The sequence below is a fragment of the Ornithodoros turicata genome, chromosome 2 (genome assembly GCF_037126465.1).
Source record: "Ornithodoros turicata isolate Travis chromosome 2, ASM3712646v1, whole genome shotgun sequence".
Taxonomy (NCBI): domain Eukaryota; kingdom Metazoa; phylum Arthropoda; class Arachnida; order Ixodida; family Argasidae; genus Ornithodoros; species Ornithodoros turicata.
In genome coordinates, this window is record NC_088202.1 from 140,140,700 (window position 1) to 140,162,496 (window position 21,797).

Here is a 21,797-nt window from a genome sequence, read left to right on the forward strand (position 1 = left end):
AAAGCCTCGCCATATCCGCTGTCAGTACCTAAATATAAGACACGGAATCACGCAATACGACGAGAATCAAAATTTTTCCTAGCAAGAGCAATTAAGAATGGACGCGTACTTGAGCAGCTAATGAAGTTAGAAAAACGATGGCAGCTTCTCCTGCCATTTTAGGAATCACCTTAGTGACCTCGTTTTTGCAGATATCCGAGTATGATGTTCCTGAAAATGCAGATGTCCTCATCGTAGATCGTGGTCGATCGTCCGTATAGTTGCCGAAAGGGAATTCTGTGCATTAAGGCATGTTTGCGGAGGCGTGGGTCGCTTGCACAAGAACTCTTTCAGTCTCTTGCATTTCTTTTTTTTTTTTCTTTTTTGCTCGTGTGTTGTGGTTGGTGGATCTGCCGCTGGTGATTATATGAGGCTCGGGCATGCGTGCAAATGCCCGGAATGATGGCGGCTCTTGAGGTACTGTGTAGCGGACCGGATACAGCATTCTCTCGTTGACGGTAGCGTACGTATCTTGCAGAGTTGCGGAATGGGGTCACTCATTCCAGTCCAATTCCGTTCCGAGGAATGGAGATTTGTGGTAATTCCATTCCTTTCAATTCCTCGGAATGAAAAGGTATGACCAATTCCCACTCCTGGAATGGGCTTGGCAACCCGATTTCATTCCGTTAATTCCCTGAAGAAAAGAAAACGGACCGGTAACCGTACTGGCAACTTCCAGCTGTGCTAGAGGAGATTGACATTACCAAGCACGAAAAAAGCACAAAGGCAAGGTTATTTCACTCTTGTCCGTGTGTACGTGCGGTGCAAGGGGCACGAGGGCAGAAACCAGCACGTTGAAACCAAAACTGCCACAGGGGCACCCAGACCATTCCATTCCCATTCCGAGGGCAGTTTCCGCCATTCCATGCCAATTGCATTCCGGGCTTTGCTAAATCTGGAATGATTCCGGAATCATTCCAACTCAGGAGCGGCAATTGCGCAACCCTGGTATCTTGAGTACCGTACTCAAAATAGAGCATTTAAACATACTTTCTTTGGGATTTCGATATTTCTACTCACTACTCTATAATTACTGTTTGTTTGTCTATCTGTTTTGAAATCATGTTTAGCTTCGCAACTTTAGGCGACCTTTTTATTTCAATTGACCACTCTTGGGGAACCCGAGGTCTTGCACTGCCGTTCTGGCCTCATGTTTGACTTTTCTTATGAAACCTGAATTAGGGTGCGGCCGTTTCGGCACCGAGCTTGACGTTTCCTATGCAACTCTATGTCTGGTACTGCAGTCCCGGCCTCAAAATTGGCCTTTCCTTTCCGGGAGCTTGCTTTTGAGGGGCTTGTGCCCCGTGAATATATGGTCTCACCCCTAAGGACGCAGTGAATTCAGTCGATTCAGTGAACTGGCACATTAGTTTGCACTGTGCCACAGTTGCTAAGAGAAAAAAGTACATCAACTCAACCAAACGTGTCATTCCGGTATACTGCTCCGTGCTCTGGGGAACGCATGAGAATGATCGAGCTTCCTGTTGTGTCACGTCGTTAATAATGTATGAAGCACCGTGATATCCAAAGGTGACTGCGATAAAAGTATCCCACGTGACGCACAATAGAACCACGGAACGCGGAGGTTATGTTATTCGTCAAAGTATCAAGGCTTCATTAGCGACCCAAACAAAGACCCACAAGCCTACTCTTAGTTAAGCCAGTTAAGGCACGGAGTTGTGGATATGAAACTCTGTGTGTGTTGGATCATACCGTGTAGTCTTTTTATCATTACAACAGTATAATGTTCTCGACTGAAATGAGAAACAAAAAAAACAAAAAACAACGGAAACTCTCACGCATATCAATAAAGAAGCTCAACACGTGCGGTGCACCGTCGCATTGTTCTCTTTCAGCGAGTTGCTATACAAGGACAACAGAAATGATGAAGTACAAAGTTCATCACACAGCGTTAACTCCCACGCTATTCCCTTCAGCGCAGACGGGACGCGAGAGGGATTATTGTACGGATGTGTCATTTCAATGCGCGCCGAATAAATTAAAGGCCAGACAGCGCTCCTATATACGCGTTCCATTCGCATTGTGTACGTTACGTGTGATCGCCGTCGATCCAAGCACGCAGGATGGCGTATTTTTATGGAATCATATACGACGCCATTAGCATTTCAAAGCAGGATGAAGTAAGTGTACCATGCAGTTGTCGCTCTCATTTACGGTGACGTATTATTAAATACGACAGGATATTATATGCGGGGTTATGATTTTGAAAAGACTATACGAGCCTCTTCGTTAAAAGCTTCACGGGTGATTCAATGCTTTTTTTTTTGCGGCCTTTCTCGGTGCAGTACGAACTCCGCGAAAGTTGTAATCCAGACTGAAAGAAGTATTATTTTATGTCGAATTGTAAATGAACCTCACTTAAAGAAACATAGAAACCGTTCAGCTATAAATGCTCTCAATGAGCATTGCTCACTTGCACTAATTTCCAGTGAAAGAACCGGCAAAGCTTCATTGTTTCGGTTCCTCCGAGTGCAGATGAAGTTATCATGCACGCTACCGTTCGTCTCCTGGCAATGGCGGCAGGCTCTTTCCCTGTCTGTGGTTTTGAGGCCCACATTGGCGACCTCCAAGAAAAAAATGTTTCCAGATGGGAGTCAAGTTTTCTCACTAGAAGTTATAATGTCGTGTTCGCATTAGAGAGAGAAACAATGTCTTGCGATAATACAATGTGAGACGCACCTAGATTCCAATAGCGTAAATTATGAGTAGGTAGTATTCTGAACTCACAGGATTCCGCAGATGCACGTTGGGAAAGCAGGCTCAATCCCGAAAGGAATAGTGAAACATCAGGTAGGAATGGACCATTTCCATATTCGCGTCGCCCCTGGCGGCGGAATGTCGAACGTCGTGTCTTTCCCCCCAAACATGGTGACGCTTTTCGGACTGGCACGTTGCGTGGGAAAGTAGCAAGAGAAGATTGGAAGAAGAATGCCGAAAGAGTGAAGGCGCATTGTACTCATTACTAGAACTCAAACGTCCTCGTAACCTTGAAAACCGATTATCTCCCCACAATGAACATGACAGTCGCAAGCAGGTGGGTCCATAACGATGTTTTCCGCTTAAAGATGGCGGACGCAAGGACTGGGCATGCACATACGCGTTGTCGGAAATGGTCCATTGTCCCGAAACATATCCCGGTGGTATTGGAATGGAGCATTGGCACCGTGCGAACACGGAGCCGTGACTATACACTGCCGGAGGCCCGTATCTTGTTCAGTGAGACTCTGATTTCTCGTGAAATCTTCCTAGCTCGCTAGCTTGGGAATGTTGTCGAGAAGCAAGGACGAGAAACGCCGCATTTTCTTTTCGCTCTCACGTTTAAAAATTGCTCGGTTGGAAACGTCGATCCTAAACGAGCTTCAGCATTGAGCATCAGCCTTGGAGCCTCCAGCCTGATCTTCAGCATTCCAAAATAAGCAGTCAGCACAGCAAGATGGGCCTGTCATCATATTCAGGCCAGGGATTTCCCTACACCCCCCCCCCTAGGGAGGTGTACACCCTCCCTGCATTTTTGCAACACCCCCCCCCCCTGAAATTTCTCAGGTGACCCCAACCAGCTGGCCACCAACACGTTCTGGTAGTGAGTCCGGCGCAGCGAATTACATCCTGTACTATCAAACTGGAGCTGTAGGACCACAGACATGCAGATGATCGTGTAGCGGGCCGTGGACAACGACGAAGATGGCCACGCGCCTGGAGCACCAGCCTCAGTTCCACCGGCGCGGCCATGGAGATAGGCCACCGTCATCGCCTCTCCGTGGCATACCATCATCGCCGGTCGGGGCTCATGTAGAGGAACTCCACCTCCTCTACATTTGGTGACCCGAACGATGAACATCAAGTTCGGAGCAATTCGGCCCTTCTCCATCCCAAATTTTTGACAAAATCGACTAGCACTACCAAGGCAAGCTATCCCTGGAAGCCACCACCATTACCCGACGCATCACGACCGACACGCCGACCGCATCCGTCCCGCTTCCGTCCACGCTACCGATCCGACCGACCACGCAACGTCCAGACTCATCATCCCATGCGCCCACCGACCCGCTCCCCGGTCCAGTGACCGACCTGCGCTGTCCACGGCCCCCGGCACACTCACCACCCTCTTCATTTCTGCATCTCAACTCGCACCCACTGCCGGCCGCGACACCTGAGCAACATGCTCGCCTGCCGGTTTCGGCAGTCTCGGCAGCCGACGCCACGGCACGCATCAGCCGGCGTCTCGGCAGTCCTCACAGCTACGCAGCCTCACCTGGCGTCACTTCCTGGGACCCTACGAGCTCTCGCTCCCGTGCCGGTTGCGGCACCCCAGGCCACGACTCCAACGCCAGATCACGACTTCGACGTCGTCAACGTTCATCTCTGGCAAGCCTCATCTCGGCCGCTCCCGCCCCACTCATCAACCTCTGCCTGCAACGTGCGCTGTGCCGCCCGTGGACATGTCCAGCAGTGCGCGTCATCCACGGTCACTCTTGCTCTCTCCCTCCGGTATAGACGTGATTCTTGGATCTTTCTTATCGCCGCTCCGCGTCTGAGGGGGGGAGCACTGTAGCGGGCCGTGGACAACGACGAAGATGGCCACGCGCCTGGAGCACCGGCCTCAGTTCCACCGGCGCGGCCATGGAGATAGGCCACCGTCATCGCCTCTCCGTGGCATACCATCATCGCCGGTCGGGGCTCATGTAGAGGAACTCCACCTCCTCTACAATCGTACCATGCATTTGTCCAAAATAATTTGAAAGTGACTGTTCAATGCATATATTGCACGCATATACATACGAGCAAAAATGCATGCGGGCACGCAAACTCAATGTGGATCATCAAGAACCATTCGCACCCAACTCAATCAAGCGAGGTATTCTGCTTTTTTTTCTTTCTAAGGTTTTCACCGTTGGTTGCTAGGTATTCATTGAGCTTCGTGAGACAAGGCGCTAGTCTTTTTTCTTTGTCGGTCGTGTGATTATGCATCTCAATGTTGAAATGCCGTTCATAATGAATCTGTATTCTAATGTACTGTGTTCTAACGTAATAACATGTACAAATGCGGGAAAGCTGTCCAGATATGTCAGCATTGTGCCACGATTATTTCCGTGTCTAAGAAAAATTCCGCAAGTGGAACCTTCACCAAGCATACCTCCCCCCCCCCCCCCTGAATGGTCGGCACTCCCCCAGCAGTGAATTTCTGGGGAAATCACTGATTCAGGCTCGGTGTCAAGATGAAGCTGCCGTGCGCTGTGGCTACGTCCCCCCCCCCCCCCCCCCCCACACACACACTTCCTGTCGCATTTGGAAATGTGAGGAATGTCTGACGTTCGTGCCCTCTCAAAGGCTTCCGATTATCCGGTCATGGACGAACTTCTTGTCGATGAAGCAAACTGCTTTCCGCGTAGCGGTAAAATCAGTAACCTCCGTCAGGCCCTGGTACCAGTTTCGATGTATTACTGTACATATGTAGTGGCTCTTAATTCCCCAATGCCTCTGCATTCCTAGAACTTGAAGATGTTGTGCTGCACATTCACCTCACAAAAGTCTTCTTCTCGACTTCTCCTCACAAAGAGCACTTATGGCGAATTACACTGGCAGTTGTAGTGCAGAGAATCTTACATAACCTTGAGTGCGCATGTTAAACTCACCGTTCCAGCTCAACGGGCGTCATGTTTCATTGGCCCTTGCATTCGTTCTTCGTTCGTTTGTACACGCAACTGATGCCGACGCAGCGCAGTGGACTGCACGAAAACAACTAGCGGAATGTCCCATTAGGTTTTCTTGCGTTAGGAAAGCATGAAGTGTGTCGAAAGGTGTAAATACTAAAGAAGGCGATCTTCTGAGAAAAGTAGCGTTGTGAGTTCGTAACCCAATTTGTGTTTCAAACAATGTACTGTGTGTGTTTTATGCAGGTAGGAAAAAAGTAACGAGCACGACTGGTTAGTCATTCTTCACGCCAATGTCTTCAATAATCCAACCTACCTTTTGAAATAACGTGAGCGCTGGCAAGAAAAGGAACGGCAAACTTTAAAAAGAAACAAAAAAATTCAAACGTATCAGAAATATGACACAATATGCAATCAAATGGCGCCGAAATATGATCACCAGTTTTTCTGTGGTAACGCCAACGATGAGTCAGCCAGCATTATCCGATATAATATCCACCACTAACAGTGATTTTACTTCTGTAGTCTTTTTTTTTCTTTTTTTTTTCTGCAGATCTTGTCAAAGATTCACGTTCCATCGCGTTAGGAAAACAAGACTGCCTCGCCTTAAAAATGAAGAACACGTGGGATGACCGTCTTGCTCAAGGATCAAGCCAGTGCTATTGCCAACTGTAGGATGGGACATGCGCAAGCTTTCCCACATCCCTCCTAAAAAAATAGTACTGCCCTCGTATTGTAAACGAAGAGCAGGAACTATCGGCGCCAAACATCCCTCAAAGACGTTCATTGGGATTGCAGTGGTACGTGAACCAAATATTTTCAACCTGCTTCTAGAGGACAAAGGAGCGAAATACTTTCGTGACGGTGACGGACATACGCCTCAGCAACCCGCATTGCTTCTGCAGTAGCTTCAAGGCACCTATGGTTACAGAACAGACATCCCTTTTTATCAAACATCGTGTTTTATACTTGACCTACCGCTTCCATTGACCATCAGAGAAACCAGCGACATTTTCGCTCAAACGAAACGACCAATCCGAGTGTCGCGCATGCGTATTAGTTAGGACGCGCAATTTCGCTCAAACGGCCACACGCTCTGAGTCGGTTCATTTTATTCCCCAGCTACGAACGGTTGGCATTGCGAAGCAAGATGGCGACTGTGTGCAGCAGGTACACCAGTTAAGTTGTGGTGCATGTTATAGTGGGATTGCCAGATATGTTGACGGTTTCGAACGATGTCCATCCTCTGCGTAAATTTGTATGGATGTAACGACGATTGAGTAGGGCATTTCACACGCTTCAACATCCAATAGCTTGGGCATGTGGTACAAGTACCAATACGGGGGGGTGTTTGCGTTTTCTTTTTCTCCTTCTGTTTTTAAAGGAATAGCAAGTCGGCCTACGCCTGACTAACCTTTCCTTCCTTTCTTTCTTCAATAAACATATTCCCCCCTCCAATACGGGTACGTCACATTTTCGGCATTTTCACTCAATATCGGGTGCACACAGGCAATATATTTCCCCGTATTTGTTAAAACATGACTGTATGGGCCCATATTGCCCGCATTCTCCCCATTACTGGCTCAAACTTGGCAGTATCGGGCCCACATTGCCAAGTTTGAGCCAATATGGGGAAAATCCTAGCAAAAACGGGTCCCATATCGGACCCGTAGCGGCCATGCCCAGCCAATATGGGCCCAATATTGTGTGCTGCCTGTGGCCAATCGCCTGATTCTATGGCGTGGCTGACGTCACGTTGCTGATATTTGATTGACTGACAGCGATGCGGAGTCAGAATCCGAGGGAGCTTACGATTCTCTCAAACTCCCTATTGTATGAAATTAGAAAGAAATATACCAAAATATGCAATTATATGACACATGAAACATTTTAGAATTAGGTCGAAGTAATTAGCAATTTCCAGAGAAACGTTCCGGTACTCATTAGAACGGATTCTAGAAACACGCATTTTGCTCGAACTCCGGGGTTCCTAATGATCATTATCATCAGTTTGATTACATGCCTTTACGATCACCTCGTAACTTTCTTCACAGATCAGCGCTGTAATCATTCCTTGACTCTCCAAGTACTTCGATGCGCCTCGCAACTTGAAATCGGCTCCAACCGGCATCACATACATTCCATTACCACGTAAAAGCATCTTACACGCCCGACACGTTTGGTTGCGCAAAAACCATTCCCATTCGAATTCAGCTCTTCTTACTGCCCAAGAAACTGTAAACAGCTTTTAGCTGCTCGCCAGCGTGCATCTGCGATCTTACCCTCCATCGGGAAGAAACAATTTCCCTGTTCGCTCCTCGAAGATCGCCTCCTGTTCTACGGCCATAAAACGCGGCTCTCCAGCCCCATTCCTTTGATCCCAGGATGCGGGGTCCTCGATGCAAACACACTTTTTGCACGGATCTCTTCCAGTGTAAGTGCAGACGGTCATTGAGAAGTAATGTTGCAAGTGTCGACCAAATCGACCGAAAAAATCGTCATCTTACGGTGATCGACAACACCCTTCACGCTGAAAATGCATGCAGGGCGGCGACGAAGTTTACAGATGGACGAAAGAGGGCGCTAACTTTCGTCCGAGAGACACGAAAGGGGTCTGGGATTTCCGCCCAAGTTACGTCAGATGAACGTAAAAGAACGTAAATTCGTGTCGGGGAAACCAACGATCCCGGGAAAGGGCAAGTGCTCACGAGAACCAATGGGAATCGCCGATGCCTCTTGTTCCTCTGACGTCATTGAACTACTGCGGAGTCTTTTCGAGGCATCGTGATGAACCGCGAATGACAGGAACACGAGCACACAGCAATGAAACAACGGTAATACTTGCTTAAAGCTTTGTTCGAAGATCTCGACCTCGCCAAGTACGACACTTTGAAAATAATTATTTGACTCAACTTCATTCTGAGGTGCCGTAGGAAGACCGCACGGTGCAACGATACACGAAGGTGTGAGGGGCTCGTTGGCGAAATTGTGCATGAAAAGACAGCGTGCTATCGAAGGCGTCGAGGTGTGGTACACCGGTACTTCTACCTTATAGTGGTGTAATTCGCATATCCAGCGTGCGATGTGGCCTTTGCGTTGGGAGAGCTTTAAGAGACTCGAAAGAGCTTGATTGTCCATGGAAAGGCACTCCTCCACAAATAAGTCATTGTGGCCACTGCAAGGAGAGTATCACACAATCCGACAATTGCTCATAAGAACGTAGGGCCGAAATTTGATCTTTGTCTCGTTGGTACAGTGTTATCAAGCCTCGAAGCCCCTGTGGCTATGAACGGCGCACAGGTGTGTTCATTTGGAAAGCTGACAGCAGGAAGGAGTTGGAGACTAGGAGTTAGTATGCGTCCTAGGCCGACTTTACGGGGAACTGCGCCAACATCTCTCTGGAACGTCTGTCGGAAAACGCAGGGAAAGCTTCATAGAGCACAGGCGGTGGTAGGATTGAAACCTACCACGCCCCAGCACAACCTCGGGACGGCGTTAAGCAGCTTCTTGCAACGGAGCGTTTCTTCGCATCTGTCCATGGACCGCTGCTATAAAAACTCAACTCTCCTCTAATGGAACGCACGTGGCTTGCGCAGTAAGCTTACGGGCTTGAAATTGTTTTTATTGAGGTATCAGACCCCCATAATGGCCATCAGCGAAGCCTATGTCAAAGATGACTTTCGACTTAGCGGGTACCACATAGTGCGATCGGGAGGTGCGGCCTCGTCCAGGACAATATTGTGTGTACGAAGTGATTTGACTTTTGCTGTGCAGCCACGGCCGCCGGGTATTGCTCTATAGACTACGTCACGTGTGTAGTACGCTTCCGTGACGTTTTGCTCACTGTGGCTAGCCTCTACGTTCCACCCTCGTCAGCCCTTACGAAACGTGAGGTCAAGCATCTTCTGGAAAACTTGCCTCCTCCATTCATTCTCGTAGGTGATATCAATGCACCTCACCCATTGTGGGGAAGTCGGAAAACGGACGTCAAAGGGAGAATATGGAGCGACGTTATTGATGAACTCGATGTGTACTTGCTGAACGATGGCTCCTCCACATTTATGCGTAGGGACTTCACCACGGATGTCCTCGATGTCTCTATCTGCTCGAAAGATGTCTTGAGAAAGGCGTCATGGTCTACGGATTGTGATGGGAGAGGGAGTGACCACTTTCCGCTATACATAGCGATCCGTGGATGCACCGTGCAACGTAGCAATAGGTCCGTTCGTCTGGTTAACTGGAAGGTGTTCCGGGAGCGATGTGAGGCGTCATCGCAGCGGGAGATGACCGCAGACCACTTCTCGGAGGTGTTGGCAACTTCTCTTCGTGAGTCCTCAAAACACGTACCTGCTGCCGCAAGACACACGGACTCTAGTCCCCAGGTGGAACAGCTACGTGCTTGCCGTAGAAGAGCTGAGCGAAGAGCTCGACGCATGGGTTTATTTTCCGATATTGTCGCAGCGAGTCATTCCCTTAGAGCTGTGCAACATAGGTTGAGAGCCCTTGATCGACAGCGTTGGCGCCGGTTTTGTGAACGGCTTTCGCCCTTCAGCAGACCCGCCAGAACATTTCAAGCATCTGATCGGCCGCTCGGACTCGATGCTCTGCTCTCGCTGTGCTGTTTTTGCGGATACCAAGCATGTGCTCCTCGACTGCCTCTTTACACCTCCCAAAGAGCAGCTCTACAGTGTCGTCTGCAGTCGATCACGGCCGCACCATTCACATTGGCAACCATTCTCGGCCGTTGGTCTAACCAGATTGACCATCGCCAAGCTCTTAAGTGTTTCAAGATTTTTCTCCGGGACACTGGTCTCCTCTCTACCCTATGATCTGCCTGTGTACCTCTGTGCTGTGTTTTTGTGTGCTGTAGTTTTGCCTACCGTTCTGATGTCTTACTCACTCCACCGACTATCGACCCTATTTAGCTATCGTTCATCACCTTATCATCAGGACACATCTCATCCTGCCCCATTGTGCCTTTGGGTAGTGGGCCGCACATTACGTGGCGAATTTCCCCATTCATTATCATTAACTTATTTGTTGTTGTTGTTGTTTCGGGACGGCATAGCCCGGCCTACGGACGGTGCCAGGCACTCGACCGCGCCGCTGAACCATACGTCAAACGTCATACGTCAAATTTTAAACCGTGTGCATTCCACGGATTTATAAGGCCGATAAAAAATTCCAGAGCTCGAATCGGCGAAAAGTAGAACGGGGATTCGGTGAAGACGATGGAAAGTAACTGTTCTGAGGCTGGAACACACAAACCTCAAGGTGCCTGAGAACATCAACAATTGAAGTATGGTAGTCGTCGAAAAAGCCAGGCAACGTCGAGAATCGAACGGCGCATCTCGCCATTGCAGATTGAGTGCGTTAACCAGTTACGTTAAGCTGGCACCTGCTTTCCGACGACTTGCCACGGGGCCTCATAAAATAAACGGGACACTCTGTTGACCTTCTCTCCTACATTTATTATCATACATACATACATACTTGTACTTGTGTTACCTCGGGTGCCTCGTGCTTGTGTCGTACGGGAAGAAATGTAAGAGAGAACGGGAACAGAGTGAGAGCGCGTCCCGTCTGTCGAATGAACGGGATTGGGTAATTCAGGCAATGCACTCCACGAGGAAATAGAAAACTACCAATTGATGCTTGGAGAGCGAACTGCCCATTTAATGGGTACTCGAGATAATCACCCTATTCGCTGCGAGATCGACCTATAGGAGGCGACACTGTCACCATTCTCACCATTCTAGTGTGGATAACACGTGTGCCGCTGTTCGGAGTTTATGGTTCTTTTCCGTAATTCTTGCGTATATTCACCGGAAGATCGATTGTGTCGCGATGGTACGATACTGTTCACTTCCCCAGTGCTCCACCCACTGCACTGAACGCGGAATAAACGTGTAAAAGCAGTCGACGCGTCCACACTGTGGTATAGTTCTCTCTTCTCCGCAGCGCGCCGCCACCGTTCGATCTCGGAGCGAGTCTGGTAGCTCCACAACCGCTCAAAAAAATCTGTCACCACGTTTTAGTTTCTCTTCGTTTTTTTTAAGTAAATAATACTAGTGATACCACAAACAATCACTATATTAGATATATAATATATGCTAAATTATTGGTACGTATCAGCTGTCTTCAAAATTCATTCCAGAATGTATTTGTAGCTAGCGCGTCATGCCACACAACCCACATTATCTCGCGATCTGGTTACGTACGTCCGCGATGAGGAAACCCTAACAAACTCTTCCCAGATAACCTTTACAGGAGCCACCCCCGCAACTGATATGGATACCGGATAAGGATATTGACGTCTATTCTTATTAAGCAATTAGTGCTCCGACGTTGATCGCGAATATTTTCTAATTGAGTTACGCTGAGTCGTATTTAGCGCTGATATGGCGCAAATTATGTCGGATATAGCGTCTGAGAACTCAAACTTTCACTGCAAATGTTCGGGAAGATAATTCACCGATTTGTGTGCTGTTTCTGTGGTGTGGCGCATGATTTTCATGCGCCAAATTTGTAAACCCGATCTAAGACAGCAGTTTTCACTTTTTGTCGTGTGATGTTGGAGCGCACCAACTTAACGCTAGCGCTCGTTATGCGCTATTTCGAGGGTACAGATCTGCAAGAGGAGGTTGGCAATTCGTGGTTCTCGACCGTGAGACGACTATATGATCATAAGCGACGACACACAGTGGTCGGTCTGTGGATTAATTTTACCCACGGGAGGGTTATCGTACACCCGTATTTAACGTCATAGGCGCCGACTGCGGGGGGGGGGGGGGGCTTACCCCCCCGAAACATGAACTAGGGGGGGGGGGCGCCGCCTCCCCCGGGAAGTCCCGCTAAGAGGCTGACACCAACCTTTGGGGCTCGTCGCGCCCGGGTCAAAAGAGCGAAGAGGCACCAACCCAAAAATGCATCTTGCAATTTCTAAAATATGTATCCGCCTAGCATACTCATTATCACAGTAGAAGGTGAGGCGAAGAAACACAGAGGATGACACAGCATATAGCCTGAACTTCGCCCAAAGCAATCAGATGAATGAAACGAAGCAGTCGAAAAGGTACCAGCAGCTGCCAGTGAGGTGTAACGGTAGGATCTTCGGAACGCATATCTGTTGGGAACGGGTTCAACTCCCGCTGCTCCATTTCATTGACCATATTCATTACATTGCGCGCATTTCGAGTCAAACACCGAAGATTCAATACATTTCGTTCTTTTTGCACTCAGTTTTCAAATGCGTAATGGCTTCAGTTGTGCACATGTTCACTGTTTACGTTCTCTATGTTTTTTTCTGTTCTTCCTTTCTCTTATTTCTATACCAATTCTGCATACATCATAGGATCCCGCCAGGGTGTGGGATTCTTCAGCTTTAGTTTTGTGTTCTTCATTTTTCTTTTCCTTTCGTTTATTTCTTTTTGTTTTCTTAGCCGCTTTTGACTTCCCCCTTTCACTTTTTTGGAATAACAAGCCGACATCCACATGGCTTACCTTTCCTTTCTTTTTTTTCTTAATGAACATATCCAAAAGATAGCCTGCCTAAGCAACTTGTACCCTATAAGCAAGTGGATCGCCAGGATCGAACCAGCAAACCTAAGATCAGTAGGCGAACACGTAATCAACTGACACACAGGGTCCGGTCTGTAATAGGAAATGAAATGAAACGAGCCGTGGCGTTTTACATGAAAACGTCACGATCTTGGATTCTTTTGCTCCGCTCTGGCTCATTCACGGTGTTGAGTCCCACTCTGGATGTACTTCATCGTCTTTGTAGGTCACTTTCACACTTGCATAAGTCGAAGCTGCCCCGCTGGTATGGGGGTAAGGTCTCGGCGTGCGCGCCGGAAGTCGAACTTGCCTCCTGGGGTATTATTCCCTGCGGCGCTTCCGTAGATCCCTTGATCGCTCAGTGGGGGACTTTGGGGGACTTTGGGGGACTTACTGGGTTCCTCTCGAGCCGCTCTTTCTTCTGATTGCCGTCTCCTTCGATTTGTTATCATATTTTAGTTTCACATATGCTAATATATCGTGGCAAAATTTTGATATTTGAAATTTGCAAAATTATATAATTTTGGTTGTTGCTGTTGAAGCCGACATCGCTCAAGGGCCAAGTAGAGCCTCTCAAGTGCTTTTCAACGACACCTCGATACGACGTCCTAGCTTCGCGCGTTCGCGAGATTGACTACCCGGACGGTACGCGTACCCCGTTATTTCCGTCTCTCTTGCACGCTCCCGCCACCAGGTCCCCCAAGGTCGCCATTTTCCCATGTATTTGTTCCTATCCCGATGCGTGCAATGCCGGAGGCCGCCCTTAGATACCCCATTGTTACCAGACGTTGGCTTGCGTTTGATTGTAGCGCGCTAAAGATCCAGTTGAAGCACAAGTCAAGCCAGGCCAAGTCACCGAAGGAAAAATGGACGACTGCGCCTCCGGCGCCTCGTACGACAGGTACGCTATGTGATGCACGCAGCCGTGCACTAGAGCCTTCCGATCGCTCAACACGTTTAAAAACGAGACCAAAAAGTGAAACACGATACAGAAAGTTGTTATACTCGTTTTATTTGGACATATAAAGACTAGATTCACTCGCAGAAACAACAAAAACATTTTGCCGCTAAACTTAGCGCGCTGAAGTGATCCGGAACGGCAACAGTGGGGTATCTAGTGGCGGCCTTCTTCGTTGCACGCTTTTCCGAGGTCAGTTTGGGGGACCTGCCCGCCACACCCGGAGATTGCGTCGGCCGCCGCAATGACCTGGTTAGCTAGAATCTTACACGTGCAAGCTATCTGGATTTATCCGGTTGGTTGCTATCGGTTTATTACTCACCGAGTTAGCGCGTCATGAAATGCCGCATAATTTCGTTGCATCGTAAATTCTGACCTAGCAGCCAAACCGAACTTACAGACGTTTTCAGGACAGAAGAAAGAAAAAAAAAAAAAGGCGGCGTACGCATATGTAATTTTATAAAAAAATGAATAACCCTCCGCAATTCTAATTTGATTCCTCCCATACGATTTCTATAGAGCGTTTTTGTATTTCTTCTTTTTTTTTTCTTTTTTTGACGAGAATAGGATTGCATGGAGATATTCGCTCTTTGGTAATTACCACCGGAAAGCGAAAATACATAAGATATATTTCAATTCTTCGTTTCATCATTCCCCAGTGAAAATGTTATGGTACTGTAATACGATCAAGGGGGGATTAAAATGTGCGCCTCCACTGACGTGCAGTTCATAATTTGAACGCGATATTACTTCCAGGATCGGAAACGCTGTATCATGTGCGGCTATCAAACAAAACATTCCTCGAGTATTTGCCATTTACTACAGCGCACATGTCAGACCTTCCAAATGCCATCTCGTTCGTGTCACACATTCGCTCTCTCTCACACAGGAGGAGGAGGAGTGCCGTTGGGAGGAACCCGAGAGGTCTGCCTGCCTGATTAGGCGGCATGTTTCTCGGGAAGGGAAAGGTGGTGGAGAGGAGGAGAGGAAAGGGTGAAGTGGAAGACCGAGCGGAATCCGCTCGGGGGGAGGATAGCTGCGTCCATGGGCCGACTTCAGGGGAACTGTGCCGGCATACGCCTATTACACATCTGAGGGAAACCCAGGAAAAACCCCAGACGGCACAGCCGGCCCGCGGATTCGAACCGCGGACCTCCCAGTCTCCACGCGCACGCGTTACCGCTGCGCCACCGGAGCTGGTCTCTCTCACACACAGCACGTATGTTTCTGCATTACAGTTGCACTTACTTTGTGGACGTTTTCTTCTTTGTGCTTTTAGCGTGCATCATGTGCTCCCTGGGAGGGGGGGGGGGGCACGAAATCCGAAGTCGGCAAGTGGAAACCCAGCCCTGTCTAGAACATGCACTGGGCCCCGTAGTCAACAAAACTTGGACTAATCTATAGGTCTCAGTACAGTCACTATAGGGGAAGGTGGGGCAAGATGAGACAGAAATTTACAATGTAATATGGAATTTTTATTTTTCCTGTCAAAAAAAGAAAAGAAAAAGAAACTAACCATAGGCACATTCCGAAAGGTCTACAGCTTCTGATCTGTAAATCAGAAGGAATGTAGCCGATTCTAAAATAAACACAGAAAAAAATAAAATAAAAATGCAGATTGTCTCGTCTTGCCCCAACCGTCGGGGCAAGACGACACATCGGGTGTGGCACGATGAGACACGCCGTGGTAATGAACTGTACAAATTAGTTTTTGCAATCCAAGCACCTTCACAGTCCCCTTGAGCACACCGCCCACATGATATGCAATAAAACCATACAGGGCGCGGTGCTATTTCCCTCCACCGTCGTCTGCAAACAAGGCACCGCTATTCCGATGTGTCGCTGGTCGGTCGTTTGTGCTTTGCTGAAAATATCCCAGGAAACAGGAAAATATGCTGGGAAATACTAGGCAATATGCAAAAAAGAAATATCTGAGGAACAAGCTGAGGAAAACTACCTAATAGCTGACTTATCCGTTTCTAAATTACATTAATAAATTGCATTAAACTTAAATTACATTAAGTTGTAATTTTAACAGGGTAAACAAAAATGCCCGTATTTTGCGTATATATAAAGATGAATGAATAAAGAAATAGGATGTGGACTTACATTGACAGAATAATCTTGCGAGGCGCTACTGCACTGCTGACAAGAAAAAGGACTACAGAAAATCGCGCCTTTTTCGCGGGTATTTACATTCCAGGCGGGAGTAACAGATTTTGTTTCTCTTCAACGTAAACACAAATCCGGATAATACTCATGTTTAATAAAGCGGACATGCAGAGCCACCTATGAGTAAAGTTTCAAGCGCATGTAGCAACGCGTCTCTTCGAGAGGCGGTATGGAACGTAATATGTCGCGTCTTGTCCCGTGTCTAATCTTGCCCCGCACCTTACCCTAGAGGTCTCCCCTAGCCGTAACCGTCGCTTCGTTTCGTGTTGCTCCCGCGTGTCCGCCCTGCTAGGCCTACACGTCACTAAAATGTGCATTTCGTTCCCTGAAACGACTTCGACGGGCATCGCACGAAGCTGGCACGTTGCTCACAGTTGCACCCTATTTTGAAACATCATAATTCCCAGACCTCGCAGATATACGCTTTGCTGTTGCAGGTTTAGATTTCCACATTGTGGATTTTGAGATTGGATTTCGAACGCTGCAGATATTGCGCCACACCCTCTTCCAGGTATATCCGCGTTCCAGACCACTCGGCATATTCTTGCGGCCGACGTTCTGGTACTTTCTTAGTCTCTATTGTCCAAGGACACAACAACGATCAACACATCAAGTCATACGCCACACGGTCTATAGGAATTTTTCACTTACGACACATTGTGACGTGGCAGTGACATGGCGTATTCGTAAGCTCCTTCCACTGGTGGTCACTTTTCCGGCTAGCGGCATTGAAAGATGACAAACTGCGCTATTTTTCAATGCAATGGCCATAGTTTTCAAAAACGAAAACGTCAGAACGAAAATGACGAAGTGTCTTCGGGATGAAAGAAGGGTACGGACGCGACCGGATTTCGAAACACCATTCAAGGCTTCGTTTTCGAGCAACTGTTAGATAATCTCGGCACCTGCGCCGAAAAGGTGACCACCAACTTCCGTGGTGGGCAACTGAGTTCCTAACAGGTTGCGCCGTGTCAAGTATGCGTTATGGTGGAGCAGCGGGGTTGCAGAGGTTGCTGGTGGAACCGATACACGGGTGATTTTTCACGCAAACCTTCAGGCGCAACCAGCCAGTCCCCAGCAAACGTCCAATCACTCCGGATAATTCTCGTCACGTGACCTACCATAATAAGATTAACTACTGCAGCAACTTGGGTCTGTTGGGTATTCACCATTAAAATCGGTGAAACAGTGCAATATAAGGAGAGGGTTAGTCAAATCGACGAGCAGTGCTTGTGTTCGTCTCGTCGATTTTGGTAACCGTCTCCTTTTATTGCACTGTTTTACCGATTTTACCATAAGATGCTTCCGCTGCTTCAGCCTTCACGGCCTTCGTGAGTGTGAGGTGTGAGGACGCGTGAAACATGGCGATTCCCGACGTAGTAGTTTAGGTAAAACACTTCGTAACGATGTAGTTTTGTGTTACTTCATTGCAAGCTGTGCCTGAACAACTAAAAACATACGGCGATTGATAAACTTTTAGGAAGACGGGTTCTTGCACAACGCTAAACACTAACATATACGGATTATATGAAGTAATCTGTGGAAGCGTTAAACCGAATAACTTATACTCAACCCTAACCCTAATTTGGCGCTTCTACGTAATTACGACAAAAAGGCACGCCCGCCGCCATGTATCCGCTTTCGCCGATTCATTCGTTGTTGTTTCCCGTCTATAATTAGAGGTAGCAGGAAATAGAAGCTCCTGAGTGCTGCAATAGTATATATCTTTCCGGAAGCGTTAGCGTAAACAGAGTGCGTCGCACATTAATAACGACTTCCGTACGCTCCTTGATAGTACCCTTGACAACAGGAGCCCATCTCATTACGTTACAAAAGAGACAATGTTGGCGTTGCCCTCTACTGCCACTTTCATAGCCGAACAGGAAAAACTAATGGTGAGAACGGAAGCGGTTTGTAGCAGGACCCGCGCGCGCTAGTAACGCCTGTGAAGATGGCAAAGTGGGTAACATAATGTACGCCTTCCTAAAAGATAGCACTTTTAACACCTTCGTTGCGTCTCTGAGACAGAATCTAAAGTGAAATTATCTAAAGTGAAGAATCTAAAGGAACGTGGAGCTGCGGGCGCCTGTAGTGGCGGGCACCCTGCTGTTTTCTTTCCTTTCTTTCCAGATAATATACTTACTTACCGACTTTAATGTGCGATTCATTGTCAGAAAGAACCAATGCTTTACGTATAGCAGCCCTGCCGTCATGTTGTGTCTTCCTCAGTCTTTGTCCCTCGTCTGCTTTGCTGCGCTATGCTAACCTTATCCAAATAAATTTGTGAGTATGCTTGTACAGCTTGGGACAAAAGTTTACGGAACACCGGGGTGTCGCATTTCTTCACTGGGGTGACACCAGCCCCAAACAGGAGCGGACACACATACCAGGATATGGGTAGAATTGGCGGTCGCCCGTTTCTTATTCGATCTCTTCCTAATAGCTAGCATATGGGGCCGCTTTAATGAAGAAATACGCCGATGCCGTGTTCCGGGAACTTTTGTCAAAAGCTGTACGATGTGCGTGTTGCTCTCAAAATGTTACAATTGCGCTATTGCGTAACAGATGTCTGATGAGCATTGCATTCTCAGGCACTTCGAGAAGAACAACAATGAAGCTCAACAATTTGGCTCGGCATTGGATGTTAGAGGGTAGTAGCTAAAGACACAAATATACAAAGAAACAAATTTTAATGTGCGACGACCTCACGTGCGGAGTCTGCACCTTGCAACCTGCACCTGCAACTTGCAGACGCAATCTGCATGAAATCTCATCTCACGTTAAAATTATGTATTGCGCAATGTGAAGTGTCGACTCTTTAGTTCAGTAGAGGCCCCAATAAAACTATTGGGTATATACCCTCAATAGTATAAAAGCGCAAAGTATACGTGAGGGTATTTCGTATATATCTAACATTGGCAGACACGAGAAAAAAAAAAATCAAGACGAAAAGTGCTATCAGTAAGCACGGAAAAAGACGAGAGCGACTTTGAGCTGCTCCTGTCGATTTGTGATATTCTCGGCTTCCAACTGAGGTCTTATCCCTCTTTCTTTCTTTCTTTCTCCCTTTTCTCTTTTTTGATGTTGGTGCTTTCAAGAAACAGTAACAACAACGAATAAGCAATGATACTTCAAGAAAGTAAACGATAAAGGTGTGGTACGACTAAGGTACGCTATTGGAAAAAGTCCGAATATAGGTACTGCTCCATTTTCATTTGGTAACGGTATCATTTTGCTTTCTTAACTTTGTAGCGGTAATATTACTATTACGCTACTCTTCCTTGGAGCCCGTATCGTGGCACTTAATCCGGGTAGCAAATAGAATACACAATAAAGTACAAATCTCACTTTCTGTGACCGACGCATCGAACAGCACACGCGCTATTAGAGAGTTTTATTGCATCGTACGTTATAGGCTTTGCGTACGTAAGGGAGAGAGTGGTAGCTCTGCGCAATGCGCGTAGGTCTCTATGTTTTGCGTATGCGCAAAACCACCAACGCAATCTCTCACGTACGCAAAGGCAATAGCGTGCGATGCACTAAAATTCGCTATTAGCGTGTTTTAGTATACCGTAACGTCACCGTCAAGTTAACGTACCTACCGGAACCAATGGAAGCGTGCGGGACTCAAAATCAGAATCTTATCTGTTGATTGGGAGCGGTAGACGCGGTAGCCTATACCGGGCTCCCCCTAGCGGTATTTCAAAACTTTCTGTTCTCCCGGTACCGCGAATGGTCGTGATTGAAACAAGCAGTGGCGTAACTAGAGAGACGGATTTCGGGGGTTCAAGCACATCCCAAAATCGTAGATTTTGTAGTGCATTTGGGAGAGGGAAAGTGAGGGTGACAACCTTTTCCCCCACGTAAAGTTCCCGTGGAACACCCTCCCGAAATATTTTTTTTCTGGCTACGCTACGGGGCTGCGATCGTTGCAGTGAAGTTTGCACAGCGCCATTTCGGGCCCAAGCGGCCACGGATCCCAACAGTAGGTAGTTTCATCAGTGGGTTTTGTATGGTGTTTCAAACGGTATGGTGCCAAGGAAAGCTACAAAACCTGTAGGAAGTCCACAGAAAAAGCGGTGCTTCTTGAAAAGAGCGAACAATTCGAGACCGTGTATTTGAAAGTGCCGCGTCGTCTGGGGGGGAATATATAGTTATTGAATGGAAAGGTCTGCCAGCCGCGTCGTCTGCTAAACTACCGCGTGTTGCATAATTTGGGGCGCTGACGTTGCTGCTCACTCGCGCCACCTGGCCCAGAGACACAGACCCATACTGGAAGCAAGGATTGCTAACACTCATTTCTGTTTTTGTCGTCACACTTACTTTCACACTTCCGAAGAGCACTTGCAGTTCCTCGCGGTAAATGAACGTGAGTCTAGGAAGGTGTCCATACGAAGCATGCAGCTCGAAGTGAGTGTGTACGGTCATGAAGATGCGGACGCAGTCGAAACCACGTATGAACACTTGCGTGAAATGGAAGAGCAACAGGAGACGCGTTGTGTTTGACTCCCGTAGATGCTGCCACAATAAAGCAGCGTCTTGCCTTATCAAGACGCTTGCCGCGACTAACCGGTGTAGAGAGCTTACGCGACAAGATAATACACTGCGTGTCGCCCGTTATCGGCTATATTGCTGTTTATTAGATAAAGTATCGTATGTCGACTATGTATCGCACTGTTTCATCGATGGGACTTATCTAATCAGAGTTTTGATATCACCAGATATACAGCGTGACAAACTTCACAATGCCGTAGAAGTTTATCTAAATGAAATGCGCGGCAAATTGGGTCATCAGGATTAGCTTTATGTCTTTTTAGTCTAAATATTGTCTAAATCTAGTCTAAATTTAGTCTAAAATATTGAATGGAGCGGCGTATCGCGGAGAAGTCCAACGAACATATTGAGAAAGTGTGTCGTTATGGTTAATACAACTGAAATTCGAAGTGTGAAATATTTTCTCTAGCTCACATTCTCAATTTTCATTAGTTCTATCAATTCGGCATTAGGCCAGGATCTAGCAGAGCTCATTGCAGTCCGTGCCACGAAGTCAGTCATTATTGTCTCTGGCGCAGGCACGTTCTCTAGATTTGTCGGCAAAGTTACAACGCTGATGTACCGGCTTAAAATTGCTCTGGACATATTTTCACCATTTCACTTCGATCCAGTCATGGTAGAGAGACAGCGTTGTACGTGGTGGAGGTGGTATTTGTGACGAAACCGGCTTGCCAGAGAGACAGCGTTGAAGTTTTCTTACAAAGCGTCTCCACCAGAGTGTCATTGGAAGGTGGGGGCAAGGAAGGGATCGGAGCACCCCACACGTTCGCACACGTTTAAACACGGGGTAACTTTTGTTATGTTGCAAAGAAAACCTGTTATTTCGTATAAACGTATTCAGT